Source organism: Podarcis raffonei, chromosome 9 (genome assembly GCF_027172205.1).
Source record: "Podarcis raffonei isolate rPodRaf1 chromosome 9, rPodRaf1.pri, whole genome shotgun sequence".
In the NCBI taxonomy this organism is placed as follows: Eukaryota; Metazoa; Chordata; class Lepidosauria; order Squamata; family Lacertidae; genus Podarcis; species Podarcis raffonei.
In genome coordinates this window covers 66,064,283-66,081,354 of record NC_070610.1, presented here as the reverse complement: position 1 = coordinate 66,081,354, position 17,072 = coordinate 66,064,283, and the positions used below count along the sequence as shown (strand labels likewise).

General features: G+C 43.2%; 1 protein-coding gene and 1 non-coding gene across 11 annotated transcripts in view; both read right to left on the bottom strand.

The window, feature by feature from the left end:
• Window positions 1-17,072, bottom strand: part of MAPK10 (mitogen-activated protein kinase 10) — a 232,692-nt gene that overhangs the window by 119,907 nt on the left and 95,713 nt on the right. The window lies entirely within an intron of this gene.
• On the bottom strand, window positions 434-508 carry TRNAT-UGU (transfer RNA threonine (anticodon UGU)). Its single transcript has one exon. It is a non-coding gene; the product is annotated as a tRNA-Thr (tRNA).

Here is a 17,072-nt window from a genome sequence, read left to right as displayed (position 1 = left end):
AATCTCTTTCCTGCCTATGGATAGCAGAAGGTAGACAGACAGATATATAGAGGAACATTTTTATCCCAAACTCAAAGCAAGGAACATACCATTCTCCAATTCCATCCTCACAACAAACCTATGAGACAGATTAAGGGGACCCATGGCTGAGTGAGGATACAGTTCAGGATTCTAAGTCCAACACACTGTCCGCTAAACAGATTCATTCAAACACATTATTGTAGTTTTCACATAATCTTTTCGACATCAACCTGTCTGTTGAGGAACCTCTTGTGGCATATTCAGGAGCTTTTGGGGCTAGGAGCCCACATCTGTGTACACCGCTGAAGTTAGCTCAGCAACATCTGGAGGGTCACAAATGAGTCATTTCTAGCCACTGCTGACTAGCAGTGGCTTTTCAGGGTTTCAAGCAGGAGACATTCTCAGTCCTACCTGAAGATGCCAGGGATTGAACCTGGGACCTCCTGCATACAAAGCAGATGCTCTAACCACTAAGCTATGGCCCTTCCCCAAAGGTGGCTCCCACTAAATGAAGCAACATAGTAACCTTCCTTAGAATCATAGAGTTTGAAGGGACACAGAGGATCAATGCAGGAACCTCAACTACTGTAGTTTGTTAAGGGTGCTGGGAATTACAGCTCTGTGAGGGGTAAATTTCAGTTCCCAGGATTCAGAGGGGAAGGAGAGATGATTTTGACCTATAAAACCTTAAACGGCTCAGGACAGCAATACCTCAAGGACTGCCTCTTTCCTTATGAAACCACCTGAGATCATCTTCCGAGACCCTCCTTTGTGTGCCTCCTCCTCAAGAGCTCTGGAGGATGGCAACACGAGAACGGGGCCTTCTCTGCAGTGGCCCCCGTCTGTGGAATGCTCTCCCCAGGGAAGTTCACCAGGCACCTTCATTATACACCTTTAGGCGCCAGGCAAAAACGTTCCTTTTCAACTAGGCCTTTGGTTGATCTGATTGACATCCTGTACCCTTTTAAAATGTGGCTCTTTTGGGGGAGGGGTATTATTGGGTTATTGTTTTTATTTTGATTTTATATGTTGTGATCTTTTCTGCGAACCGCCCTGAGACCTCCGGGTATAGGGTGGTATATAAATTCAATAAATAAAATAAAACAAATACTTTACTTGTATGGTCCATTGTTCAATCTAGCTCAGTACTGTCCAGAGCCTTCAAGGACTGGGAGTTGCAGACAGGGTCTCTCCTAGCTCTGTCTGTAGGATTGAACTTTCTGCATGCAAAGCAAACACCCTGCTACTGAATTGCAGCCCCTTCCCCATCTTCCTTAACTGAACTCAAGCATGTCAAAGTTGTCAAAAAAAAAAGGTCTCCAATAGATAGTCCCCAGCAGTTCTTCAATAGATAGTGCTGAGATAATGTGTTCTTTGGAGATGAATTTTTTCTTGTTGTTTGAGCTGCAAAATAATGAAAGAAACGGGGGGGGAGTAATGGTAGGCAAGCTGCCTTTCACAGAGGCTTGTCCATCATTATTGATCTTCCCATTGAAGAACCCGTCTTAAGATATCAACGCCGTTACAAAAATATAACAACAACAAGGTTTCGGCTTATGAATCTTCTTTAGTGCCAGGATGAGGCCAATTTAGGAAAGCATCCAGTGTGTCAAATCAGGTTCTTTAAAACAGACAACACTGCATGAGGAAAAAACAAAACCCAAACGTTAGGCCAAAAGAAAATTTGTTTTGCAATCCAAGCTGGCCAGCTATTAATTATTTTCCAAAATATCATAATTTTTTTAAAATAAAAAAACAGCTCTCTTTGACCATGAACTGACCTGGTTATTATCTCAACCTGCTTTATCATCTCAGCATTAGTAATCCAACCTAAACACGGATGGCTCCAGGTTTTGAGGAGTCCCTCCACAAAGCATCCGCCGGTGGGCTCCCAGTTACACACTTACCTGGTGTGGCCATAAGTCATCACTTTGAGACTTCTTAGGGTAGTGATACTGTGGGATATCAAATCCAAACTCTTCTTCCCTGTACACACAGATCCTAGCAAGCATTGTGCTAGTTCTCTTTAGCCAGTAGCTTGATAGTAAAGGTAAAGGGACCCCTGACCATTAGGTCCAGTCGTGACCGACTCTGGGGTTGCGGTGCTCATCTCGCTTTATTGGCTGAGGGAGCTGGCATACAGCTTCTGGGTCATGTGGCCAGCATGACTAAGCCGCTTCTGGCGAACCAGAGAAGTGCATGGAAACACCGTTTACCTTCCTGCCAGAGTGGTACCTATTTATCTACTTGTACTTTGACGTGCTTTTGAACTGCTAGGTTGGCAGGAGCAGGGACCGAGCAACGGGAGCTCACCCTGTCGTGGGGTTTCGAACCACCAACCTTCTGATCAGCGAGTCCTAGGCTCTGTGGTTTAACCCACAGTGCCACCCGCGTCCCTAGCTTGATAGTACATCACTATAAACCAAACATGGTAAGGACTAATGCTCTCTAGACCCTTCCCCTCACAGATCATCTATTTTCCTCAGATATTTCCTCCTCATTACGATTCTACTGAAATATCAACTATTTAATTGATGCTATAAGTATATGTATAATTAGTATATGAATACTTTTATACTAATATATGTTACATCGGAATAATAATCATAACCACTACTATATATTGCTGTGTTTTAATACTGTAGTCATTCATTTTCGTAAAATCTCCCCCCAATGCCACAAGGCAGTTTTACTGCTGGAATAAATACTTTATGTTTAATTGTGGAATATCTTGTATTTAGGCCAAGCGCTGAGGAATAAAACTTTTTCTGAACTACAAAATTAGCAATTGTTCACGATGAAATCATGCAACCCTCTGAACATAAATTGTGTAAACACATAAAATATGCATTGTTTATTAATACACATACATTTGTACACATTAATATATAATGTGTGTGTGTGTAGCCCAAAAGATACTTATTAAAATTGCAATTTTCCATATATTTCCTTGAGAGGAAGGTCCCCTGATTCTCAGCGGAGGGCTTATTCCTTCATAGAAAATCCCAGTCTAAAACAATCAGAAGAATATAGCACCCATAGCTATGAATATACGTTATCTCCGGTTGCACATTTACATAAACATCCAAAGGAATGTGCCAAACATCATAGTTTATACACACATCTATATTGGTGCAGACATGTAAAAAGAATTATAATGATTAATAACATACAAGAGATCAATAGATGCAAGCTTAATCTGTCATCAGCTATTTCTTTTCTCAAGCGAATATATTTTTAATTGGGAAATTGAGGTTTCCTCACCACTGAGCTTCATTTTATTGCAGGAACATAAACTGAAGGCCTCGCTATTTACAATCTACCTCCAAGCTGGTTGGTTCATTCTGATGTGAAGGGGAACTTGCCACATTCCTTGGGAATAATTCAAGAAAACCCAGGAAAATATGAAAACATTATGGGTTGGCTCATTCTTTATTTTTTTAAAAATCAGTAATTTTCAGCAGAACTGTTAGCGCCAAATGATACGTGCAAGTTTAACGGCTGGTCGCCCTGTAGCTAACATGGAAGGGGCAACTGAGGCAGAGGCAAATTCCCGTTCTTGCTTCTGTGTTTTATCAGAAAGAAACCTAACCCAGTAAAAACACACACTGGAAAGGACGCTTGTGGCTTGGACTGGTAACCAAAGCAGCTGAGACTGAGGCCTAGTAAATTTTAATGAATTAAAATGTACTTATGCCTCAGAGCCCACATCAGGCATGGAATGAAATTGGGGCATGTAGCATCTGCATCAGATTGTCAGGCACCGTGGAGCCTCTGGATTGGCCAATTTTAGTACAGTACAAACACACTAGAAGCCCAGTCAACAGAGCAATACCTTTTGGTTACTTTACTTTAGGCTTCAGGAACAAGGATTAGGCCTCGTTGGGTGTCAACAATCTCAGTTGAATTAACCATGGTTTAGCTGATACTGAGAACATGTCTTGCATACCCTGCAAGTGTCCTGGAAAAACCAGGACATCCCGTTTTTTATTGTGAGAGAACGGCGGCCATTTTTATTGCCGTGATTTCATGCGATCTGGAGAAGATGGCATCCCAGATTTTGGCATTGAAGTGTTGGAGGGTATGGTGTTATGCTTACATATTCCCTCTGACCTCCTCTGTTTCCTGCGCTCCCTTCTCTTGCACACCATAAAGCAAAATGTCTGGAGTCTGTTAAACCATCAAATGCCATGGGAATGTTAAACCATTTATTGTTAACCCAAATTGAGAAACTGTGATTTAATCTCTGACTGCAAACCATCTACCAAGCACGACCAGGTTGGTTACATCTGGAATGGGCCACAATGTTCTCACACACTCCCTTTTACAAACTCCACCTGAGCCCCCTTCTTCATATAACAATTTAATGATGCTGTAGCTTTAACATCTGCCCTGATGCTGCCCTTGGATAATATTGACCAGAATTTGAAATCAGGGAGCAGTATTCATCATGGAGAGCCAGTGTGGTGTAGTGGTTAAGAGCGATAGACTCGTAATCTGGGGAACCGGGTTCGCGTCTCTGCTCCTCCACATGCAGCTGCTGGGTGACCTTGGGCTAGTCACACTTCTCTGAAGTCTCTCAGCCCCACTCACCTCACAGAGTGTTTGTTGTGGGGGAGGAAGGGAAAGGAGAATGTTAGCCGCTTTGAGACTCCTTCGGGTAGTGATAAAGCGGGATATCAAATCCAAATTCTTCTTCATCATCATCACGAGTAGAACCAATGCAGTTTTAACACTATCCCATAGCTAAAGCAAACTGTGAAATGGAGGAGAAATTCATGCTGGTGAAGGAAGGAAGGAAGGAGGGAGCTCAAATCATGGTCCTGGTTTCCTGACCATGGTCAGGAGACCAGCAATATTATAGCTGCACTAGTGTACTCTCTGCCTTTCTCCAGGATTTCACCGGCCATTTATTTGCCTAACATGAACACAGCTAACTGTAATCAATTCCTGGAAGGCAGGATGCCTTACCAGTGCTGCAAAACTGCAAAGGTTATCCATCATCTCTACTCAGCTTGAGAGCTCGCAATATATAGCAAGGATTATACCATGAGAATACATGAAAGCCAAAGCAGTTCCACCTGGTGCAGAATTTTTATGCTACGCAAAGATGCTGTATTAAGGATGCTATTTTGTGTTACAAGCATGTTTGAAGGTTATTTACTAAATACGAACAAATACCCTGGGAGCCTGATGCGGCTGTCCCTTAACATTTCGAGATATCGTATCAAACCGTTATGGGAACCTTGTGTAAGACAAATCAATTTAAATCCAATTTCTCTGGTCCCACTTGCTAGGGCTCTCCCTAGTGAGGGAATGTGGATTGCCTCCCTCCCTTCCTTTAGAAGTGATATTAAGATCTATAACAGGACTCTGTAAATGTCACAGCAGCTGCATCAAACGCCCTGGCAAAGATTATCCCGTGCCAACCTCCAGCATTTAAAAGGGTAGTGTTGACAGGATGCATTCTGCATTCTAAGCTGTATAAATTCTGTCTGAATTCAGACATCATGCCAAACTGCTAAAGAAGCTTCACTATGATCCTGTGTGATATCCGAACTTACAAATTGTGGTTTAGGAATGGTCGGCAAACCAGAATCCATATTTTAAAGTGGCTAACTATGCCTTTGAAGTGATATCTGAATTGACAAACCATAGTTAAAGCTGCTTTTTGTTTACCTTCAGGTGTTACTGTACTTCAGGGCTGGAGAGCTGACAGAAAATGAAAACCATGGTTTATTTTTGAGCTTGGAAGCTCAAATCAGAGTTTGCATTCTAAACCATGGCTATCCAAAGCCATGGTTTGGTGTGATGTCTGAGTTGAGTATTCAGCAATTGTATCTTATCTTAACAAACTGAGATATGAGCACATCTTATGCCAGGACACACAGCTGTTTTTCTCCTCCTTTTGTGCCATGCTTGAATACAGTCTCCATAGATTAAACTGAAATATGATTATCCAAATTAGGTGGGCCACTTTGCACAGGGTTCCGCTGTTGCTGAAATATTTTTTGTCTGTGAAGCCAAATTTAGATAAAATATCATCACCTTAAAGACTGGAGCTGCTATTTATAATCTTGAAATCTACAGATGCAGTTCTACCAATATCTCCTTCAAACCTGCTGTGAAAAGTGAGGATTGCATGAGCTGTATTAATTCTAGGAATATTTGTACAATGATACCTCGGTTTACAAACTTAATCCATTCCGGAAGTCCGTTCTTAAACCAAGGCATGCTTTCCCATAGCAGCGAGGGACTCAATTTCCAAATGAAACACACTCAACAGGAAGTGGAACATGTTCTGCTTCCAAGGCAAAGTTCACAAACCAAAACACCTACTTCCAGGTTTGCAGCATTCTCAATCCAAGTTGTTCATAAACTAAGCTGTTCTTAAACCAAGGTACCACTGTATAAACTTTTTGGATCTGTACCAGTTTAGATTCCAGATGTGGTATCGCATTGTTGAGTGCTCTGCTAGGGTTGATGAAATTTGTTCGTTCTGCATTTTAAAGCAAATGTGAGGACCTGGGACACATAATATCTCTGACTTTTCCGGTTTCAGTCTCAGCTGAGCTGAATCCGCAGTTTCAGGGTTCAGCACCCACCTGTCTGCATTCTTGCTTGCGACCTGACCTGGGGGTGGTATTGCCTACTGGTTTAGTCGCCTTGGTCTCAATACTGCTCTTGTAGAACTAAGAAGGGAGCGAGTTGAGGATAAAACTATTATTAGTTGGATCTGGTTCCACTTACTGTTGACCTCTCTGCCTTCTGCCTGGCCAGATCCAATGGACACCAGCTACCACATCACTGGGCAAGTTTTTTATCCTTGCCTAAAGCATGGGAATAAATGAGTGTAAAAGATAGCACTTCATCAAATAGAAAGAAATTGCTTATAATTACTGTGATTCTCTAAATCTGCCCATGATTCTTAAAGAATTAGTGGAGGCCCCAAAGCAACCATGCAAGGCTTTACTTAGAATTATAGGGAAGTTTTGGGGAGTGTGAATCACCACATAGAACAAAATCACTAAACAAACCTGGCCTAGCCAAGATTTTGGCCTCTGGCCCCCAATCATAATCTTCCTTGGAGAAATAGCTTTTTACAAATCACTGGTCAGCATTTTTATAAGCCTTTGTTTTATCAGTGATAGTAAAGTTCTCCATTTTGGTCTAAATTCTGGCCATAGGAAGGATTATTTTTATGTGCCCTGATATGATGGGCAGGTTAACAGTGCTGAGAAAGTGACCTTAAAGGCCAGCGCCTATTAAAATTGTAATAGGCAGGCTGAGGAGAAGGGAGGAGTGGAGAAATCCCTTCTTTCAGTAGAACCCTGGACTTTTTAATTAGAAAGGGATTCAGAAATATGGCAGAGAGAAGCTTCCAAGTAAATCAGAATATACTAAACCAGAGATGATGTGAAATAGAATCTTTTTCAATAAACTTCAGCAGATTTGTGCAAAACATTTCTCCATCCACTATTTAAATACTGCTCTCCTAAAGCTGGCTTGCTTCCACATCTACTTGCTAAATTAGAAAAACAGGATTGTAGAGTTTGAAGGGAGCCTGAGGGTCATCTAGTCCAACCCCCTGCAATGCAGGAATCTTAACTAAAGAATCCATGGCAGACGGCCATCCAATCTCTGCTTAAAAACCTCCAAGGGTCAGAGATTATGAGAGTTGCCGTCTAAAACACCAGGTGGGAGAAAGCCATTCAAGGGCGTCTGCAGATGCTACTTTTGGCTTTGCCCGTTATGAGATTTGAAGAACACTTCTAACTTGTGTATTCATTTCCTTGACCAACACCATCCACATATTATACAGAAGGTGAAGAGTAAAGGAGGGAGTGAACCATGTCAATCGCAACACAGGATTGACTCAGTTCACTTGTTACCTTCTGTCTATTGTGAATGGAAGGGAGAACAGATGTTTGAGCTAGTGGTGACACTGTCCACTGCAGCAGTTCTCAACCTGTGGGTCCCCAGATATTGTTGGACTACAACTCCCATCATCCCTGAGCTCTGGCCTTGCTAGCTAGGGGTGATGGGAGTTGTAGTTCAACAACATCTGGGGACCCACAGGTTGAGAAAGGCTGGTCTACTGCCAAGCAAACAGCCCATTATGCAGTGGGCTACTTGATCCAGAACTCTATGGTGGCTTACACCTGATCACTCCCAAAATTTGCCACCAAATTCCTTCCTTCCTTCCTTCCTTTAATTCAGATTCAGTCCTGTAGATGACAGTCCGGTCACTCAAAGCTACCAGCTTGGACCACCATGCAACAATTGCTTCACCTTCTAAAATACAATATAGGAAAGCTTCCCTCTTATTTATTTATCATCACTTGAACTGGATGCCAATACCTTATCTGAATGCACCGAAAATTGCATGCGTCCCAGTTTAGGTCTCACCAGGTGAGATTTCTGAACACAGTTCTGTTAGTGCAGTGCAGATAAGTATGCCAGATACTCCTTATGCCCATGCAGAGAGAAGACACAGACACCAAAGGGAAGACCACAAGCAAAGCACAAAGACAACAGGTTTTTTTCAGTCATGGCTCCATGGCGACAGGTATTCATACTGCCACTGGATTTGCAGGTTCCAACCCAATAGCAGACATGAATAGACTTACCACCCATGAACTTTTCTGATCCCTCTTTAAAGCCATCTAAGCTTGCAGACATTGCTGCAAAAGGCAGCATGGGCTACTAACATTGTGCATATATTTGCAAACATAAAATACTAATATAACAACACCGTCCCTCTGTAAAAATTCAGGTCAGTCCGCACATCTGCTCTTTCAAGGTGGGCAAGCTGGGGGAAATAGCTCTGTAGAAGTTGTTCAGAAAACAAGGATATCCACATGTTTACCTTGGGTATCTGAGAAAGTTGGGCAGAGCAGAGCATGTGTAAATCATGGCACTGACTGAGGCAGGCCCCACTGATGTTCCCCTCCACGCTGTTTTCTCCTCTCCCCTCACACCAGTCAATTGCTTTGCTACTGCCACAGCATCAACAACAGCAAAGAAAATGGCATGGGATGAGATAAGCAAACAAGACACAGCAATGGAGAAGAGGAGAGTCAGAGATAGCTCTGGGAAGCCATTTACAATCTAGGTGGGAGAGAGAGAGAGCCAGCGATGGGCTTCATGGACTGCAGAAGCGAGCAGGCACAGGGCTTCGAGTTCGGTTGCAAATCTGCAAGACCACTGCACCTGCTTCCTGAACCAATCGCCTTATTTTGCCTCATAATAGGGTCCAATCCCAGTGCAAAATGTCTACACAAGCAGCCATGCAAATTTCATCCATTCCACAGCCCCAGTTGAGAGAACAGGACGGCAAAATCAAAACTTACATTACAAGTGCAAGCAAGCAACCAATCTGCACAGAACTACATTCTGAAAAAGAAGTTTAAAACAAAACACCTTCCACTTCTCCGTTTGCTAAAAATTATTTCCTCCTCCGCCCCTATCCCTGCAAACGTATATATATTGGTTTCTTATCTGTACAGCAGCAATATAGAAGTGTCAGAGTTAATTCGTGGCCATCTGTCTTTGTTTTTTGCTCACCCACTCCACCAAATCCCATGCGACTGTGCAATTTATGTACATGAAGAGGACACTTTGGGAGAGAAACAGAGACATTGCAACATAGCCATAATGGAATAGGTTGTCTGGTTGACCGGCCGCAAGTCATAATCGTAGGAATTTGTCATGTCTCTGCCCAGCCCAAATAAGTATTGGCTTGCGGTAGTGTATCAAATTGGCATACCTGATTGTGGCAAGCAAGACACATTCACCCCCAAATGAGAAGCCATCATGGACAGGTACATTTTGTGTATTTTATCTGTGCCCTCAACAAACACAATTCCAAGCTTTTCCTCTCATCCGTCATGAGAGCTAGAAACTTTGTTTCAAACCCCAGCTACCAGATTCCATGCTGGCACAAGGGATTAATACAAAATACCTGCTGCTCCAATTCCTCTCTATCCATCATTTCATTCCCTCTCCAAGGCAGCATGCATCTCTTGAATAATTTGTTCTTCTGGTGTGTGGGTTTTTTTTTAACTTCTCCCCTTCAATCTACTAAAAAAAAATGCTGATTCTCCCATGTTGTTGGGGAGAAAGCCCATTAAATTCTTTTCATTTAAAAATGTATTTACAGCCAACCCATTCTTGCCCTGACAGTGATGAATTATCTCACTCATACGAAACCACACTTTGGTAGATATTCACAGTGACAGGCCAATGAAAGACTTGTGTCTCCCACCCTCACTAATAGTTTAACAGCATCAGATCCCAGAAAGAAAATGAATCAATAAGAACGCACACGAAGGAACATGAGTGACAAACGTTCAGCGAGATCGCCACGTATGCAAAAGACCAGATTGCTATATGCAAACTCTCAAGGTGGCTCTCCATCAATGTAGTTCAGCATCAGATATTGCACTGAACAGCAACAGTGAACACAGCGGGAATCAAAGGCCCAGGAGAAGGTCATTATTATCTTTCCTGTATTTCAGGGGTGAGGAAACTCAGGCCCAACAGCCAAATGCAGACCTGCAGGACTCTTTATCCAGTCCTTGAGAAGTCTGTCTTTGATCAATCTAAATCAAATAAATGTTGGAAATGTAAAGAGAAAGAAGGTTCTTTTTTATCACATGTGGTGGTCTTGTAGGAAGGTTAAAGCTTACTGGGAAATGATATATAATGAATTGAAAAGGATGTTTAAAATAACATTTGTAAAACAAAACAAAACCAGAAGCTTTTCTTTTGGGAATTATAGGGGCAGAACTACCGAAACTGTATAGAAACTTATTCATGTACACTACTACAGTGGTAAGAATGTTATGGAAATGGTTTATTGACTATTTACAGATAGATTGTAAACAGATAAGAACGCTGGCAGGATTATTGTAATAACCTCCAGTTTGATAAGAGTATATATTTAAAATAGATGAATAAATGAGCATATTAAGTTAATTTGGATATGCAGAAGATACTAAAAATAAATTTAAGGAACTGCAGAAAGAAGGGGAAGGAAGACAAGTTTGAAATGTTACGACTGTAAAATTAGTGAAATTTATCCATCTGAAAAGCATAAATAAAATTTAAAATTTGGAAGTCCTTGCCTATTGACACCAGACAGGTACCTTCTCTGTCCTTTTCCTGTTGCCAGCTGAAAATAATTTTGTTTCGGGAAGCCTGCCCAGTCACGTAGACGTTGATGTATCTTAATCTCTTTTGTTGTTCATTTTAATTATTTCTATATGTTTTAAGCACATGCTTTTTTATTGATATTTTTAGCATTTCCTGTAAATCGCTTGGAGGTGTTATCGAGAGGGTATATACATTTTGTTAAATAAAAATGCAGTGCATTGATTCCTCGGGGACGCACCCATATAACTCAGACTATCATGAGCAAGGGCAGAACAAGGTTCCAAGCCCACAGAGATTTCCAGATAACACAAGCAAGCGATCCAAGGACTAGACTTGCTACGCAATAGCTTAGACTGGAGAATATGAACAGATACATGGGTACAGCGCAGCAAAACAGCACCATGTAAACATCGCAGTTGATGTTTTAAGGGCACCACAAACAAATGTTGAGGGAAAGGGGTGTCAGCTTTGAGACAGGTGGCTGGTCCTCTCTGCCAAGAACTGCTCCACATTTAGATGAATTCCTCATTAGTTTGAAATACTGATTTGGGGACGGGGGCTGGGGAGAGAAAGAAATAGCCTTCGCAATATTCGTAGCACTCAGGTAGCTAATTAGCTGGATTTACCAGAACCAGATGTCCCTCATTTGAAGAGCCATCTATTATTATGTGCTTTCACAACACAAAAATGCAATGGACACACACACACACACACACACACACAGAGGAGCCTGTAATTCCTGAATATTTTATGGGACAGATTCTGCAGCCCTACTTTTTAGCAGCCCTTATTTCATCAGCAGCTACGCCTGTGTTTATGTGATATGGGGGCAAATGAAGATCTACCCTAATAGATCGAATGAAGTCCAGCAGTCAGGCATTGTGAGTTGGCAGGCCCTTGCCAAACACACACCCAAGTTTGTGGCTCTCCAAAGCATAGATGATAGATAGATAGATAGATAGATAGATAGATAGATAGATAGATATAGATAGATAGATAGGTGATATAGATAGATAGATATAGATAGATAGATAGATAGATAGATAGATAGATAGATAGATAGATGATAGATAGATAGATAGATAGATAGAGATAGATAGATAGATAGATAATAGATAGATAGATAGATAGATAGATAGATAGATAGATAGATAGATGATAGATAGATAGATGACAGATAGATAGATAGATAGATAGATAGATAGATAGATGATAGATGATAGATGATAGATGATAGATAGATAGATAGATAGATTAGATAGATAGATAGATGATAGATAGATAGATAGATATGACAAGAAAACATGTTTACTGTTCCTGGGGGAAAGGGCTGCACTACATGGTTGTGTAAATTGTGTTGTGGTACTCTGTAGGCTGGTCATCTGTATACTGCTTATTTACAGACTCTTTGGGGCAAATCCTCAATTAAATTTCAGGGCTACCAGCTGCTGCCCAGATTATTACCAAGGGTTACCAACATGACACCTGCAGATAGCAGCATGCTTCTCATTATGTCCTAGGGCACCTGTGAAAGGTCTTAGTAGTATCCCCTCAGAAATCCACAGTACACAAGAGACTGTTTACTCTTCCCGCTCAGTTCCTGTCCCCACTATCTCAGCCACTTCTGCCAGGAAGGTACATCCAGCCTCCCTCCTCTTCTGAACAGAGTTGGGCTGTGAAGAGCTTTGCTCTGTGTCTAAGTGCAACAGTGGCCTTTTCCCCACATTTTGTGGTCCTGTCTCTTTTTCCTGTTCTTTAAATGCAACAGCCATTTTGTGTTAGGCCATGCCCTCACGGCAGCCATTTTGTGACTGGTGCCCAAGGCATTGCCTCAAAACTCAAAGTGTGTACACTGGTAAAAAAAGACCGGCAATCCAGAACCGTGATCTGTTTTGTTGTGCAATAAGATCCCCGACACAACACCAATGGCGACACTGTTTGCTTGGGCAGCCACCAAGATCAATCCCAGAGGCAGAAAAAGGAGACCTCTGACATAATGTTGACTCAAAATATATTGATCTCTGCAGTCTGTGTTTTGTGTTTATGAGGGGATGCAGCATTGTAATATTGATATATGTTTTATATGTACTGGTGTAATGTTTTACATGCATTCTATAGCTGAATTGCATTGACCTATGGTAGGTGTAATAAAATAGGTATTTATGAATGCTTTGCAGTACAAGGAAGCCTCTTGGAGAAGAAAATACGGTTATCAAAGAGAAAACGTGCTCATTCACATATCAATTCATGTAAATGTGTGCAAACTTGTTTATATTTATTCATTTTACCCCACCTAACCTCCAAAGGCCATCCAAGTCTGTTAACATACGAAAATTTACACAGCCAGTAAAAGGCTTTTTTTTTCAAATATAACTGCAGTGCAGGGACAATTGGGGGTGTTCTACCTGGGGTGTGGAAAGTTAGCTCTCCCCAGTTGGGACTCTCCCTGCCAAAAATGTCCCCCATACCAAAATTAGACTTAAATTCATATTTCTGTGGGCTACAACAAAGGATTGCTTTCAGTCCTATTTACAATGGAGTGCAGGTGATTTCCAGGGGGTCAAAGCTGTGGAGGGAAGGATCACCCCTCCTCTCCCCAGTTGTACCCACCCCAGCCAAAAATGCCTTGGGTGTCAAAATAAGGCTTGAAAGAACCCCTCTGTTAAAACCAATTAAAGGCTAATCACAACAGGAGAAGGGTGGAGGGGCATCAATTGTGGACATAAGGGTTAACCTTTGGCTCCACCCCCAAAAATCACCCCTCACCCACTGCTATTAGGCTTAGGCTTGAGGCCAATAGAAGGGTTTCTCCTCCTCTCCCAAGCCTAGTTGTTGCAGGAGGGGAATTATTGTTCTGGATATTGCAGCTGGGGTGGGAAGGTATACTGTCCAGGAAGATGAACACACCCACCCACCCTGGGGGGGGGGGACAGGTTTGAACAAAAGCAAGTGAGTGGAATTAGCTTCATGAAATAAAAAATAAAAAAGAGTTGTTCTGCTGCTCCACAATCAATGACCTTGCTGAAAAACAGAGAACTGGAGCTGGGCCAATAATTAAGTCCCCTGCATCCAAAGATTTTTTGGGGAAAAACAAAACCAAGGGATAATTTGCAGCCTCCTTCAAAGGGGCAGGCATACAGCCCACAAGCAAGGAGTTTATTTATTAATAGATTTCTACGCTGCCCTTCACTGAAAACAGCCACAGGATGGTTTGCGAAAAATAATATAATATAAAGGCATAATCCACAACAAAAGCATTAAAATAAAGCTCGTAAGGCAAATAAATGGCATAATGAATGTTGTCGATGAAGACATAGAATAATTAAGAGTTGGTTGGGATGGTCATAACGCAAAGAGTTGATCTCTCCTGGGAGCTTTTCAGAGGGCTCCAGTGTGTACAACCTGTGGCCTGAACCATGCCCATCACCTTGTCTTACCTCTGCAGGTGAAACCAGCTACTGGTCCCAGCAGCCGAGTGCTGTCCCAGCACAAGACACTTCCCCCATCAGAGCCTACAACAGTGGTCCTCAACCTGTGGGTCCCCGGATGTTGTTGGACTACAACTCCCATCATCCCTGAGCTCTGGCCTTGCTAGCTAGGGGTGATGGGAGTTGTAGTTCAACAACATCTGGGGACCCACAGGTTGAGAAAGGCTGGCCTACACTGAAGCAACATCTAAAACAGGGAGAGGTTAACAGCTGTGCTGGGGCTCCCATCATCCCTTTTGGCTGGCAGGGCAACCCGAGCCATTAGGTGAGTGAAGATGGCACCTCAGGTGATGGAAGCCTCCAAGGTGGCACCCTGCCAGCCCCAACACCTCCACTGCTGGCAAAGAAGTGGCACTGGCACCGGTGCCCATTTCCAGCAGGACCTGGCCAAAATAATGCCTCTTCAATCCCCTCCTAGTTCTGGGAGACAGTGGTACAGGAGACGGTGGAGAAGCACCCAACCCTTCGCATGGCCTGATCTGCCTCTTCTTCCAGTCCATCCTGTGTGCCACCCTTCTGCTCTGAAGCTTCCCGTGCCTCTGACTCTTGCCTCCTGGCTAGTGCAGTTCCCCACAAATCACTGGCCCCCTCTCCTGGGTCAGACTCCAGCCCCTTCCCCGGCGCACACTCTTGCCAATCCCTGACAGCTGGGATAATGGGAGTTGCATTTTGGCAATATGCTCCCCACACCTGTCTTGGGACAGGAGTGGCTAAGCATTTTAGGCCTGAGAGCCACATTAACCTCCAGGAGCCGCAGGCCAGTAGTGCATTTGACCATCCCACAGTCTCACATACACACCCATGTGCACACAGACAAGCACTGGGTCCAATTTCCCCCCTTTGCCATAATCAGTAGATTCTTGGGGGGCCCTATGGAATTAGTCTCCTTTCCTAGACCACTGTAAAGCAGCAACTGAAGTCTGAGTGGACATGGGAGTGGCAGTGGCATAGTTGCCAAAGCAGAAAAGGAAGGAGGATTGGCGCATGTATGTGCAGCTACTTTGGGTGGGGCAAGATCAGGGGTCAGCAAACCTTTTCAGCAGGAGGCCAGTCCACTCTCCCTCAGACCTTGTGGGGGGCCGGACTATATTTTGAAGGGGGGGAAATGAACGAATTCCTATGCCCCACAAATAACCCAGAGAAGCATTTTAAATAAAAGGACACATTCTGCTCATGTAAAAACACCAGGCAGGCCCCACAAATAACCCAGAGTTGCATTTTAAATAAAAGGACACATTCTACTTATGTAAAAACATGCTGATTCCTGAACCGTCTATGGGCCGGATTTAGAAGGCGATTGGGCCTGATCCGGCCCCCGGACCTTAGTTTGCCTACCCATGCACAAGATTCTCTGGAGCCAATAAATCTTCTTGGCTCCATAGACTGTGCAACCCTCATCTATCACAGCATGGTGGGCTCACCAGATATACTTCCTAAGGTTTGCCTTAGCTCTCTGACGGCAAGTCATCGTCTTCTCTGTCACAATTATGCATCGCTAAAGGACCAGAGTTTAAGCCATTAGCTTGCGATCCATCTTGGAAAGGTTTGGAGGGAGGGAGAGGGGAATGGGCCTCTGCTGAAACATTAGCAAAACAGAGCTATTACTTCCATAGGCTGAAGCAGATGCCATATAAATGAAGTTCCTGTCATTAGAAGGAATGAGCAGAGCGATCAAGGGCAGCCTCTCTCCTCCGGTTCTCAATCAGACCTTTGCATTTAACCAGCCACAGAGACACATTTCCACACTCCATGGTTTCATGACTCGCCTTGGCTGCACTTCAATGGAGATAAAAATAAAGCAAGCAGCTCAACGGGGAGGGCCACTTCCCATTGTTAAAGAACGGCGCAGTTTCCGAAGCAGCACTCTGGCTCTTCAAAGGCATGCAGCGTCAGCAGAGCATAAAGCAGCTGTTGTTGCTGATGGGAAGAAAGCAGAATCGGGAGGAAGCTGTACAAAAGGCTATTAAAGAGAGCAGAGAATGGGAGCATGGTGGTCTGACAAATGGTTTCAGTGGCCTGAAAGGCTCGGGTCTTTGCATGCAGATTTCAGAACGGATCCTGAGCAAACGTTTCCTAAAACTAGAACTGCTCTTGTGTACTAAACAGCCTTCCTAATCACGAAACTGGTGAAATGCAGCCTCGCCGCGCTGGGTCAGAACAGCAGCCTGTCAGCTTGGTCTTCTGACTATTGGCAGCAGCCCACCCAGGTGCATTCGGATGATATCCTTCCACTGTTACTAGTCCTCAAGAAGGAGGCTGACAGTGTAACCCTGTGCAGGTATAATGAGAAGAAGGCTCCATACTTTTCAATGGAAACTGCACCCAGTTAAAGTAGGTATAAGATTGCAGCCTGAGAATTATGCTTTTTGCTTAATTGTCCCAAATAGCACACCTGTTGTGGGCCAA